Raw genomic sequence first — 12,606 nt, 5'->3', positions numbered from 1 at the left:
CAGGTTGCTCTACATGCAAAACATTTAATTGGCCACAATTAATTTCCTTTCGCCTTTTAACCACCATATTTCCACTAGCGGAGGGTACTAACGCCAATCCCAATTGTAATAGTCCATCCCTACCCAGTAAATTGACAGGACACTCTTTTACCACTAACACCGACATTTTACATGTTTCCCCTTCCGGATCCCTTATCCAAACCGGAAACGTCTCTGAAGCAGTAGCAACCTGTCCATCAGCTGTCGCCACATAAACCTTATCTTTCATGAATTTAATTCCCGGAACATCCTGTGTAATTGCAGTTTTACAAGCTCCAGTATCACACAAAAAGGTTAAACGTACCCCATTCACAAACAATGTAATTTCAGGTTTAATCGAATCAAGTGTCAGTATTTCCGCTAAATTTAGCTCCACTCCCCTAGACTGGACCCCACCAGTTGTCCCACTGGGCCCTGGCCCCACGCCAGGCCTTGCTGATTGAGTCCCAGCCCTAGAGGCTCTGTTGTCTGGGCAGTCCCGCGAAATGTGCCCAGTTCTCCCACAAATCCAGCATACATTACTTTTAAGTGTCCGATATTTATTTAACTTACCCCCATCTTTTTTCCAGTTAATTTTGTTAAATTTTTTATGCCCTTCTTCTCTTTCTTGATAAAACATTTCTTCCCCCGCAGAGGACGGCCCCCCATGTTTTTTACCTTTTTTCTTTAGCACCCCTTCTGCATGCAACGCTTGATTTACGTATTGGTCAAGCGTACCCGTGGGCCTATCTACCCAATATTTCTCAATCCATTCTCGGAGGGCATGATTCGAATTAGCGTGTAACACATTTTTTAGTTGCTCTTGATAAAGGCTGCCCACCGTGTTATCCTCAGGAATGCCACTGTTGACTTTAAAACAAGCAGACATCCTGATTAAATATTCATCAAAAGCCTCATTATCTTTTTGTTTAGCTCTACCAATCGCAGTATAATTTGCTTTTGTTTTAAATTTTTTCGTGGCACGCTCTATCAGCTCACGCACTCTTATTTCCAATTCACGGCTATCATGAGTTAATGATCCACACTTTGATTTTGGATCCCAATCTCCTCTAATAGCATGCCAATCACCTTTTAACGCGGCCATCCAAATCTGCTGCGTTTCTACTCCATTTAAGTGATATGACCGTCTAATATCTTCCATCTGCACGACAAATTCCCCCACATCTATTTTGTACGACGTGACGCCGTCTACGGCTTTTTTCACGTCGTCCTGAGTCCAGGTTCTATGTACCAAAATAACCCGGGGTTGGTCACTTTCCACATTAGGGTTAGCAACCTCGATCATGGGGAATTGTTCAAGCACCATGTTATTCATTAGCGGCTTTTCAGGCGGTGATAGCGTTTGTCCCAATGTTTTTGACCATTCCCCCACGGATCCCCCCGACCTGGTCAAACGGTCTTGTGCATCTGTTGGAAAGGGTACAAACGGATTTGTTGACCGTACCCCCCCAACCTCCCCCGACAATTGCTCATTGGTTTCCTCTTTTTTCACGTCCCGTTTCTTACCCACCGGGCCCGTCTCAGAATCCTCTTTTCTTTGGAAAAACACAGCCTGTTCTGTGCTTCCAGCCCCACCTTTATCAGCATTTTTGGCGTTCCCATCACAACGTTTTTTCGCCATTAAAAACCAAAAATAGGTGTCATTATAACCATCCTTCTCCATTTTCCTTAGGTCCCCTTTATGTTTAGCGCGTATTTTATCTTGTAATTCAAAAATTTTTTGTAAATCAAGCTGGCCAGCAAACCCATAATTTTTTATCCATTTATTTAAATGTTTAACTTTTGAAGCGCTTTGTCTTTCCACAAATTTCCAATCCTTACAAGCTAGACATATTTTTGGATCGTCATCCAAACCCGCCTTGTTACACTTGTTTCCCATATTTTACTTCTATTTTTTTTGTAGTGAGTTCGTGTGCCTCACACAGTTAACTCTATTATTTATAATTACTATTAATGTTATTATTATCTATTCGACTGTATCGACTGTATCTCCTAGGCCTTTCCTAATTTTACTGCAGAAAACACACAAACACCATACAACGTATATTCGTGCCTACCCTTTAGACACAGGACACTCCCCGGCCCCAATATCGTACCTCGTACAATATATTCGTGCCTACCCCTGAGACACAGGACACTTTCCAGCAACGTGCCCCACCGTACCTGCCATTGACTAGTATAAACACAGGGTTTTATCGCCGTCACCCAGGACGCGAAACCAGCCCAACAATGGGCCTCACATACAATGTCCCTTTAACGCATTTGTAAACACCTTCACAACATGCAGACATTAATGTGGACTTACCCGAGATCCATTAGATGTCTCCCTCCAGCAGGAAAAGTCTTCAACCGCCGAGAATCCAGGCGCCCCCGTCGAAAAACTCCGGCCCTGGAAAAGGGTATTGAAGACGCCGTGCACGGTCTTAATCCAGATGTCGGTCAGCAGCGCCTGGGTTCCCGCGTCGGTATATTGACCTCCAAAGCTCCGAAGGACCAAATGTCAGGTTCACTAATAATTACCTTCGTCCGTAATTATCAATAACTGCAGGAAGACATCTTATTCAATTATTGACATTTAATTAAATAGAAATGGATACAATCAGATAAAAAGCTTCCGGAAGGGAGAGTTACAGCAAGCGTCACCGTACGACTTCCGAACGTCTCCTCGAATAGACATTTTCGTCCTATTCTTATGGTCACAAGTTACAGAGTTGTTGATCATTCCATCACGTATGAGTAAAAACAACATCTGGGACTACAATAACAATCAAGGTATTTTACTAATAACAAAAACAGGGACTAGACCTAACAACATTTAGATTAGAATAATTATACAACCTCCTTGACCTAAGAATCATATAATATAATCATAATCATATAATCGTTACATACAGAAAAACCCGAAGTGTACGGTTACATAACGATAACAATATTCTTGTTATTGTCCGAATAGCCCTGTCCTCGTCACCAAGGGCCCACCAAATCTCAAGGACTGAGATTGGGTGGATTGTTTGTATAACCATCCTGGAACAGGCTGTCTAGGTTAAAGATGACTTGGCGTGACCTTAAGACTTTTGAAAAACAGAAAGAGAATGATTTAACAAAGTAATGAATTAATACAAAGAAAAGAAAGAGATTGATTTAATAAAGAAATGAATTAATATAACTATTATAATAATAAAACAGAATAAACCCAACATATGGTTATTTAATTAATTGATGATGTAGAAATGAATAAAAAATATTTCTTTTTACTCACTATCTTGTATTTTTTTACCAGAAATGAATACTGTATGTCATTACTTGACATGCAGCTTCAAATGCTTTTGTTCCTTGGTTGTGTTTGAATTATAAAGCATGAAGATATTGCTATAAGGCTTTTATTTTACATAAATAACACACACCAAAGAAAGTGGTTGTTTGAAAAGAAGCTATGGAATATACTGTATATAATGAAGCAAGGTTATAAAGAATTTGAGTAGAGGGGAAAAAAAACAATGTGCCATGAGTGAGTCTAATCTTAGCAGATAAAAAAATGCTTTTTTACTGGAACTATTTCTGGAGGATGGATGAAAATGTATTTGGATATCATAAAGTAACAAGCGCTATAAAAAATCTAAATTTAAATAGCTAGGAATGAACTGTCTCAGACTTTTTCTCAACCTATTCAGTCTGCTGTGAATATAAAAGAATTGGCCTGGTCGTCAACTGAATTGAGCTGGATAATACGCAAGATGCTATCGGTAACATTTTTTTAAGGGTTAGAGTGAAGCTTTACTGCAGCAGTGAAATAACCGCGGGTTGTTTGCAGTTGTTGGGGATCCTGGATGGTCTCCTCGGGTGCAGATTCAAAGACGCCAGATGTAAGAAATTAATACCAAAAGGTGTTGTGATGCACCAGTGAAAAAAAAAAAAAAATCACACAATTTGTCAGGCTTTATCACCATCGACTAATAGAGAAAATGTCTGCTTAGACACAAGCACATTCAATCTCCCTCATTTTCATCTCATCTCCGAGATCTAGTTAGAGGTCGATAATGTAGTCGACTGTTCCTCAAGTGTTTCACGACACCCCCACGAGCCTGTTGAGTGTCTCAAGTGGATGGGGGACAATGTGGGTCATTATTATTCCGTTAGCCTCATGGCATAGTTTCTTCCTCGTTTGAATCTTTATGGGAAATAAGTTTTAATAGGCGTAGATGTGTCTTTTTTTTATGTTTGTTGAAAATGAACTTTTTAATGGAATGTCTTCATCTTGTTTGTTTGATAAGAAACATTGAGGCGAGTGTTAAATGGACGTATTGTCCTATTGTTAGAACAGGCGCTGTCTCACTGACCCATTTAAGTGAGGTGCTTGATGTGCTTGCTGACTTTGAATGCTAAAAGAATTATCCAGAATGACAGCAGCAATTGGAAAGTGAATATAAGATGAAAAAAAAAAATGCTACACCTGCCAAAAGCCTGAAAAGAAGCATGTGAGCTCATTAATAATGTCTTAAATAAAGATAGTTTACTACCCTTCAGTCTGCATTAGTGATAATCCAATACTGAGTATTGTAATAGGCAACCGATATGGCTATTTGGGGTATTTTCTCACAAATTGGGACCTAATTTTTTTTTTCCACCGCAGTAAAATCAAACCATGAGAAATGAATGATGGTAATAGAATTTTGTAACCGACCAGGGCTCATTTTAACACCAAAAATATGAGGTTGCATTTTTTTGGCCATTATTTTAACAGGGACTTTTAATCAAATCAGCACCTGGACAGCTCCATTCCCCATTAAAACAATTACACACAAAGAAAAATGACTGGCTCTTGAGTATCTTGCTATTTTGCATACTTCTTTCTTCAATCTAATCTTATTTTTTATCTAGTATATGTATATATGCCTTTGTGCATTTATAGTAAAGCCACTGTATTTGTTGGAACCTTCAAACTGAGGTACTGACCCTACAAACGTCCAATTTGTTTGCTTCAAATGTCTTACGGTATCTCTGTAAGTGAACCACATATGGAGGTGAAGAGCAAAGGAGGATGGGTACGTATGAGAGAGCGAGAAAGAGAGAGAGAAAGAGAGCGTTGGGGGGAGAGCGGCACGATGCTTTCACTGCTGTTTCTCCATCCTTTTCTGCACAGTGGTCGGGGGAACTGCGGGAAGAGGAGGACGTTTGGAACACTGCACTGAAGACCACAACTCTAGACTATAAGGTAAGGAGGATGTTTAAATGGTAGTTCTTCGTGCTATGGAAGCGGACGCGCTGCCTTATTTTTCTTCATAACGCCGTAGCGTCAAGACAAGGATTTGGTGCAGATGGGCTGTTTGCTGCAGCCCAACTGAGTGGACGCGTTGACGTGGTTGTTGCGCGTCTTGCAGCTGTGTCACAACTTGAAAGCAAGAAGTGGAAGGAAAAAAAATGCAAGTTGCAGATGAGCTTGAAATGTCTGAAATTGCATCCGTGCGTAAAGGTTCGCTGACCATGAAAGCGCGCCCCTTCTATGCGGTTTGCGCCGCCGCGTTTGAAATCCGAGGGAACGCAGCAGGCAGCGGGCGGAGCTATTACGGTTATTTGCACTGCATTGCACTGAGAAGTGAGAGGGTTCAAAATCAATCACAGCGATGCCACCATCCTCCAGGGGTGCCGCTAATGATGCGGTGTGGGATGTATTGGTCTACCTGCATGTGTTTGTGTACTCTTAGATTAAGAAACGTCCCAGTGCAACCTTTTGAGCAATGGATGGTTTCGTTTCATTGGTTTCAGTGAGCCTATTCACTCGTTTTTTAGACTTTTGCGGCTTTGTCGTTGGCGGGAACGCTTTTTGGGAAGGTTCTGGGATTTTTGCAGCAAATTTAAACCTACTTAAAGACGGGAGAGTGGAAAAAGTTGTGACTTTATGGTGACCAGAGGCCTGCTTCTATGGCTTTAGGGTATCTGACAATTTCCACATGTTGTTTTTTTTATTTCACTACTCATTTTATGGGAGATATTTTCTCTAGTTTGCCTGAGCCTGCGACTTTTGTCTTATTTTTTTACACCCTGACTACCAAAAGCTTGTTTTTAGGCTGAACAATATGGCTATTTTGTCCAAAAATTAGCATTGTATTCTTGAAATTCACACCAAATGTGGTTATAAATACGATAAACAATCTCAATGACAATGCAAATGCATGACACACAATTAAACGGCCATACACGCCAATCCATGAGTGGGCGGAGTCATTCAAGACTGATATTTCATACATTGTACACTCCCATCATTAGCCTCCAGCCTGAATATTAAATCCAATAGTAAACGGATGACAACCACGCCTTGCATTCCTTTTTTTTATGCTCTTTGTTTTCCATATTTCTTTTTTCTTGCTCGTCAACTCAGTTTGCCACGGTTTCCATTGGAGACCACCTCCATCACATGCAATTTGTTCGCCTGGATTCTTTCAGATGAGAGGGCAGTGTGACGAAACAGTGCACACGTTGCTGGTGAGTCATGCAAATGACATATTTTTCAATGGATGGAAGAACTGCTGGTTTATGAGTATTGAGGTTATTGAGGTTGTTTCTAACCCATCATGCACTTGTGTAGAAAGACTAAGTGTCAAAATTGAAGTTTGAAAATGGTAATGACCATTCATTCATCACAATAAATGCTCTGAGGAAAGTGTTTACGTTCATGATGGATAGAAAAGGGCATCGACACGTTCTTATTTGCTATTCCATCATAGTTTAGCTTAACGATTTCTCCGTCGCTTGTTTGGATTATATAATGTTGTAAAATTGGTTAATGAACGCTAAACTGTGCGCCATGAATAACAGTACTTATAAATTGACCTTTGCATGAATGGAAAATGAAAATCCAATCCATGTTTTGATTCATTATGAAGCCACCTTGTTTCAATTTGGTGTTTTTTTTATGCGCCACAAAATGCAAATTAATGAACAAGACAAAATGACCATTGAATAAAATTGAATAGCTTTCATACCTTGATAGTGATTTTCTCTTTGGAGGGCAGGATGCAGTGTTTTAATATGTTTCCTTGGATAGATGCATCAATAGGATTGGCTAAGCACTTTTCTTCTTCTCTGAGGATGTTTTGGGCTTCAGAACAAGAAGATCTGCAGAAAAAAAATTAAATAGTTAGTAGTTGTTGGGCAAAACATCGTTTTTTAGTCTCATTTTAGTGCAAATATGCTATTAAAGTCATCTCACGAGCTCATCTTCACCATCACTGCATGGTTATTATTGATGCAGTTTTGTTAGAAGTTTTTTTGTCTATTTGTTTATTTTAATGTGGCCATTTTGCCTCCAGGCTGGTTGTTCACTGATATTAAATCCTACCATTTTTATCTCAGTTTTCCTTGTCAAACAAGTCTGTTATTAATCGGTTATACTTTATTTATCTGACTTGATTATATCCATGGCATCAGTGCATGTTTACACTTTTTTTGTGTCTATCATCGAGCCTTCTGCGGTGCAAATAATACACTCCACTGCAACAATAAGCCATTGGTCCACTTAGATAAGCCATCACAAGATCTGTCCAATTTCTTGACGCTGAAATAGGCGCTTCCTCTTCTTTAAACGGCACGTGATCGGGTTTATAAGAGGACTTGGAACAGAGCTTCCACGCTAGCGGTAAGGTTAAAAAGGCACAAGTAATTGCTGTAACCTATCTGGATTTGAAGGAGGGGGTGGGCGGGGTTTATTCCGTGTTTTCTGCGTCCTCTTCTCTGATGCGCTTGGGCATGACATTGTTCCCCTTTTCCATTGTAGCAAAGCCTGGAGCTTGTAAGTCAATTGGCCATCAGATGAGTCGGCCTTTCTTCATTTGTGCGTCTCATTGAACACTGCGGATGACCGTTGGCATTAGACGACGGTGGGGGGGGGGATTGACCAGTGGCATCGGGTGACCCTCATCATGAGCATTCCGGGCTAAAAATGAAGCAAAACTGTGAATGTGAGATATCGCTGGAGGAAAATATTGTATTCATTACACAAGGGAGCAATGCGGCAGTCCAAAAAATCCATATAGTATGAAAAATATGCTGCGCTTATGTGTGTGTGTGTGTGTTTACCAAGAAGACCAAAACGTTTCCTCACACTGGGTGCCGGAGCATCCCAAGAGGTGTGTGAGGAACTGTTGTAACTGTTCATTTTCGTGGGTAATAATTAAGCCAGCACACGCCGTACATTTGCTTTTTCATAACAGTGCTTCCCATGGGATGAGCAACGCGCAGGCTGATGTGCAAAGAGCGTAAAATGCTGTTAATAAAACGTCTTTTCTAAGCTAAAGAAAGTGGTGCTGTGGCTCAATTGTGTCATTCATTTGGAGATCATAACGATTGATTGGGTATTAAAAAAGCTTTAGAAATTGTTAGTGGTGAATTAAAAGGAATGGTACACTCTAGATCAGGGGTGTCAGATTCGGTTGGTTCGTGGGCCGCTTTATATATAATATATATATATAAATATAATATTTAGATATTTTTTTGTACAAAATGGATTAAAAGAACTGGATTAAAATCCCTGAATATTCTGTGTTTTTAAAGATCTAAAACAATGTTTATTTTAGCTTTTTTTATTTATATTTCTAGATTTGACAATGATTTTTGAACTAAAAACACAGAAAAATTGATTTAAAAATTACAATTATTGAATTAAAAGAGAAAAAAATCAGGAAATGTCATTTGAATTTGATCCTAAAACAGAAAGTAAGCACTTACTATTTATTTCCCGGGCCGCAAAAAAATGATGCGACAGGCCAGATTTGGCCCCCAGGCCACCAATTTGCCACATCTTCTCTAAATGGCATGAGTTGGAAATTTTGCCGCTATTAAGAGCATTTTTTTGCGTCATGTGGTACTGATGGACACACCCAAGCACTAAAAAAAATGGCCACCTAATGGAGTGCATGAGCAAAGGCTGTCGATGAGTCACGGGAAAATGGCTTTTGATTGATGGAACATGGGGGATGAGTTGAAATACTGGGCTTTATCACAAGAATGGCAGCCGGTCATTGTCTCCCAGTGTGGTGTGCTATTATTTGCCTCAGTGTACTCTCCTCCCGCCTCCCCACGTCATTCTCTTCTCGCCGTTCCATCTTCCCAATCTCTCACTGTCATCATAATGCCTTCATCCATCACAACGCCGTCCCCATTTGATGGCGCGAGGCTTCCCGAACTCTCCGGCTTGCCGGGCTACTTTGGCGGAAGAAAGGTGGACGCGCTTTAAGATGTTTGCACTTGGATTTAAATAGATAATGGCATGGACCGGGCGCTTGTTGGGCCCGCTGAATAATGCAGAAGACTCCTGGAGTCATTGTTGCTAGGCGTCCCTCATGTAGCGGCTCACAAAGCTTGCAAAATTCATCCCTAAAGTGATGTTATCTTTCTTTCCTTAACACGCAAGCATCTAAATTGAGCCTCGGTGGGGATTGGGGGCATGTCGGCGTTTGATGGTGTTGCTGGTTTTTGGGTTCTAAAGTGTACTGGTTGAATATTCCTAAAGACAGGAACCAGTATTGTTGAAGTTCAATGCATTTTTTTTTCAAATTTTGCATCCCATATGAAGACAAGCTGGAAAATGGATGACTAAATGTCAGTAATATGACCTTACTTGTAAATATTCCCTTTTTTCCTTCCATTTCTCGAGGTAATATGTTTTATTTTTATTTTTATACTCCAAAATAACACTGTCAACAGTGGACAATTAATGTAGTTGCCATCTGGCTTAGTATTATATTTATTTTTAGGGCTTGACACAGAATAATAGCAGCTCATTTACAGCCCAAGTCCTTAAAATGTGAGAAGAAGTATAATTTATTAGCCATATTACACCCCATAAATCCTCTTACCTTCAGTGCTAGGAAAAAAAATAGTGTTATTTTATCTAATGTCACGTTCTGATGGAATATAATCAGTGGAAATGATTGACTTGGTGTCATGATAATAACCAGCCATGTAATTCCCTCTAATAATCTATTTTGGCCAATCTGTCTGTTTCTACACTCTACTAAAAAAAAGGGAATAATAGAACAGAGTTTTCCAATTGGTCGGTGTGATGGATCATGTTATTTTCATATTTTGCAGAGAGGGTCTTACTTTTCTAGAATTGGCGTTTGGCGTCTATTGGGGGGCATCTGAGACACTTGTTTATGTGTAGTTCTCGTCTCCGGTCTGTCAAGAGGAAAGAGAGAAGGTCAAAGGTTAGTTGTTTGACTGAGATGGATGGAAAATAGACAGGTAAAGATTTAGGGTTATTATAGGGGTTTTTATGCTTAAGTGTTGTGGCCCAATATCTGTGTTCACTGTAATTTCCAGTTGGCTAGTTTAGTTTTAATGTGGCACATCTGGAAGAAGGCCAGAGGCTGCAGCTGATGTTTCGGGAAGTGAAGGGAGTTGGGTGAGGGGGAGTCCACAGCTGTCCGTGTTTTTGACCTGCTGGGCAGACATTTGGAAGGGGCAGACAGCCATGATACTGCAGGGAGCATGAGACCTTTTTTTTTTTAAGGGTGGAATGTCACTGCCATTGGGATGAAATAAGGAAGGATGTTGGTGTTTAATGTGCTGGGAAATGTCAATAAAAACAGAGTAATATGGGTTTCTATGTATTGAATGATATGATTCGTAATTAAAGGTCAAATATATATTTTGGAAATTGTAAGGAATAGTACAATTTTCAATTGATCGAGCTTTGATGGTAGAAAATCAGCAGGCTTTGTTTTTTTCTTTTTTTTTTGTGATGTGCATTTAAAAAGCAATCCTGTGGATGAGATCCCACACACAATGGAAATGATTATCTTGTTGTATGTTTATGTTCTTGCCCTATGATTACTTAAGTGCTACTAAGGAGATTATGCGTGCCAAGTGTAGATGAAGGTTGGATATTTTATGTAGTAATCAGTTTCCAGCTGATTTTTCTTTTGTTGCACATTACAAAATAATTTACAGTCAATGTATTGATTCTTTGGGATGAGCCATGTTTTTTTTTAAAGTCCAAAAACACACGTAATTTATTTTGTTTGCTAGAAGGTGGATAAATATTAATTCTGGAATGAAACAAGAGAGATTTATGGTATCAATGCTTCCGTATGGATTTGTCAATCACCCTTACTGGTTCATATTTGAAAGAGATTGTGGACTAGATTGCTGATTGTGTATGTCAAGGGTAAAAAAAACCCTCAAATTGGCCTATTTATTGAGTTGTGCTGTCACTCACTCACTCTTGACATGTGTAATATTCTCAAGACTTGCCCTTAGCCCATCTCTTATTCTTTTCTTGCTCCTGTGAAACCTCCGGGTTTCTCCCAACAATCTAATCGCTTAAGAGCTGCTTTGTGGACAAATGAAAAATAAAAAAAAAAGGTGAGGGTTGAGATGAAGCCAAGAGAGGAAAATGCCGAGTGTGTGAGGACATTGGTAGGGAAAAGTTCAAGGGTGAGCGGTGATGGAACGACGGACAGATGAGGGACGAGGTCAGCGGAGAGCTGTGTGGATGGAGGAGAAGAAAAAGAAGTGGTGGATTATGGGAAGAATGGAGGGGTGAGGCTGAGGTGACACCAAGGACGGAGAAGGGGGTGATTTACTTCAGCAAAATATTGAACGGGAGCAGAGAAAAGTCGACTAAGTGGGTGCAAAAAGATGGCAGTTCATATAAGAACTCATGCAGTCAATGCACAGGTGAACATTGTTAAAAATAGCCCAGTTAGATTCTCATAAAATACTTAGAAAAACATAATAAGATTGCACTCAAGAACAATGGGCTAGTAGCTATTTCGTACCTAAAGATTCTGCCCAACACATGACTAGTCGGCCATATTGCCTTTGTCTCCACCTTGACCTTCTATTAAGCTTGATTTTTTTCCTCCTCATTTCATATTCAACGCAGCCATCCAGGTCAGTTCTAATTATCGGTGCGCAATTGGAATTGACTTTTCAATTTTTGACGCCTTAGTGGTGGAAAATCACACAGCGCCTGACTCCGCCTCTGTCGCCGCGTGACTTAATATGCCCCGAAACATTCACCTCAGTGCGCCGAGTCTCGGCACGGTGCAGAGTGACCGCCTGTGTGATGTGAGCTGGAAAAAAAAAAAAAAAAGACGGGGGCTGTTATTGTAAGTCACGCTAAGGTCAGGCGAAGCGTGTGATCAAAGGGGTGTGTTTATTTGCTAAACAGCTGTCTAGATCCCTAGAGCACGTGGGGCCGAGTTCGTTAACCAACGAGCGTGGATTACATCGTTAAAGAGGTGGGAGGGGCTCGGGTCTTGGTCTTTCTGTCTTTTCTGGGGTCCGCAGTGCAGGAAAAGATTAGAGTGGAGACACTTCTTTTGAAGTTGGGCTTTATGGGAAAGGCAACACACACTACACTACGCTACCTCTCCGACTTAGAAAGTGATGGAATATCAATGCATTGAGACTGCAGTAGCGTGAGCCTTCACATTTTAGCATTCCTGTGCATGGCGCTGTACAATAACAGCATGCAATAGTGGGCCTTGTTTCAATGAGAGAATAAATGAGTGATTGAGGTTTGGGGATTTGTGGGATTCTTAAAAGATAGGGCTGTCTTTTTGT

General features: G+C 40.3%; 2 protein-coding genes across 3 annotated transcripts in view; one reads left to right on the top strand and one right to left on the bottom strand.

Annotated features, from left to right (window-relative positions):
* gja4 (gap junction protein alpha 4) overlaps positions 1–12,606 on the bottom strand; it is a 31,589-nt gene that overhangs the window by 12,764 nt on the left and 6,219 nt on the right. Inside the window, exons 4-5 of the mRNA XM_077742958.1 lie at positions 10,138–10,212; positions 7,020–7,152 (exon numbers count right to left, since the gene is read on the bottom strand). The gene's annotated coding sequence lies outside the window, so the exon portion shown is untranslated. The remainder of the gene's footprint in view (positions 1–7,019; positions 7,153–10,137; positions 10,213–12,606) is intronic.
* dlgap3 (discs, large (Drosophila) homolog-associated protein 3) overlaps positions 5,126–12,606 on the top strand; it is a 59,084-nt gene continuing 51,603 nt past the window's right edge. Inside the window, exon 1 of one of the 2 annotated variants that reach the window (XM_077742955.1) lies at positions 5,126–5,251. The gene's annotated coding sequence lies outside the window, so the exon portion shown is untranslated. The remainder of the gene's footprint in view (positions 5,252–12,606) is intronic. The other variant, XM_077742956.1, reaches the window with a different exon arrangement.

The sequence above is a fragment of the Stigmatopora nigra genome, chromosome 21 (assembly GCF_051989575.1).
Source record: "Stigmatopora nigra isolate UIUO_SnigA chromosome 21, RoL_Snig_1.1, whole genome shotgun sequence".
Taxonomy (NCBI): Eukaryota; Metazoa; Chordata; class Actinopteri; order Syngnathiformes; family Syngnathidae; genus Stigmatopora; species Stigmatopora nigra.
The sequence above is the reverse complement of the archived record's forward strand: the minus strand, read 5'-3'. Positions and strand labels throughout refer to the sequence as shown.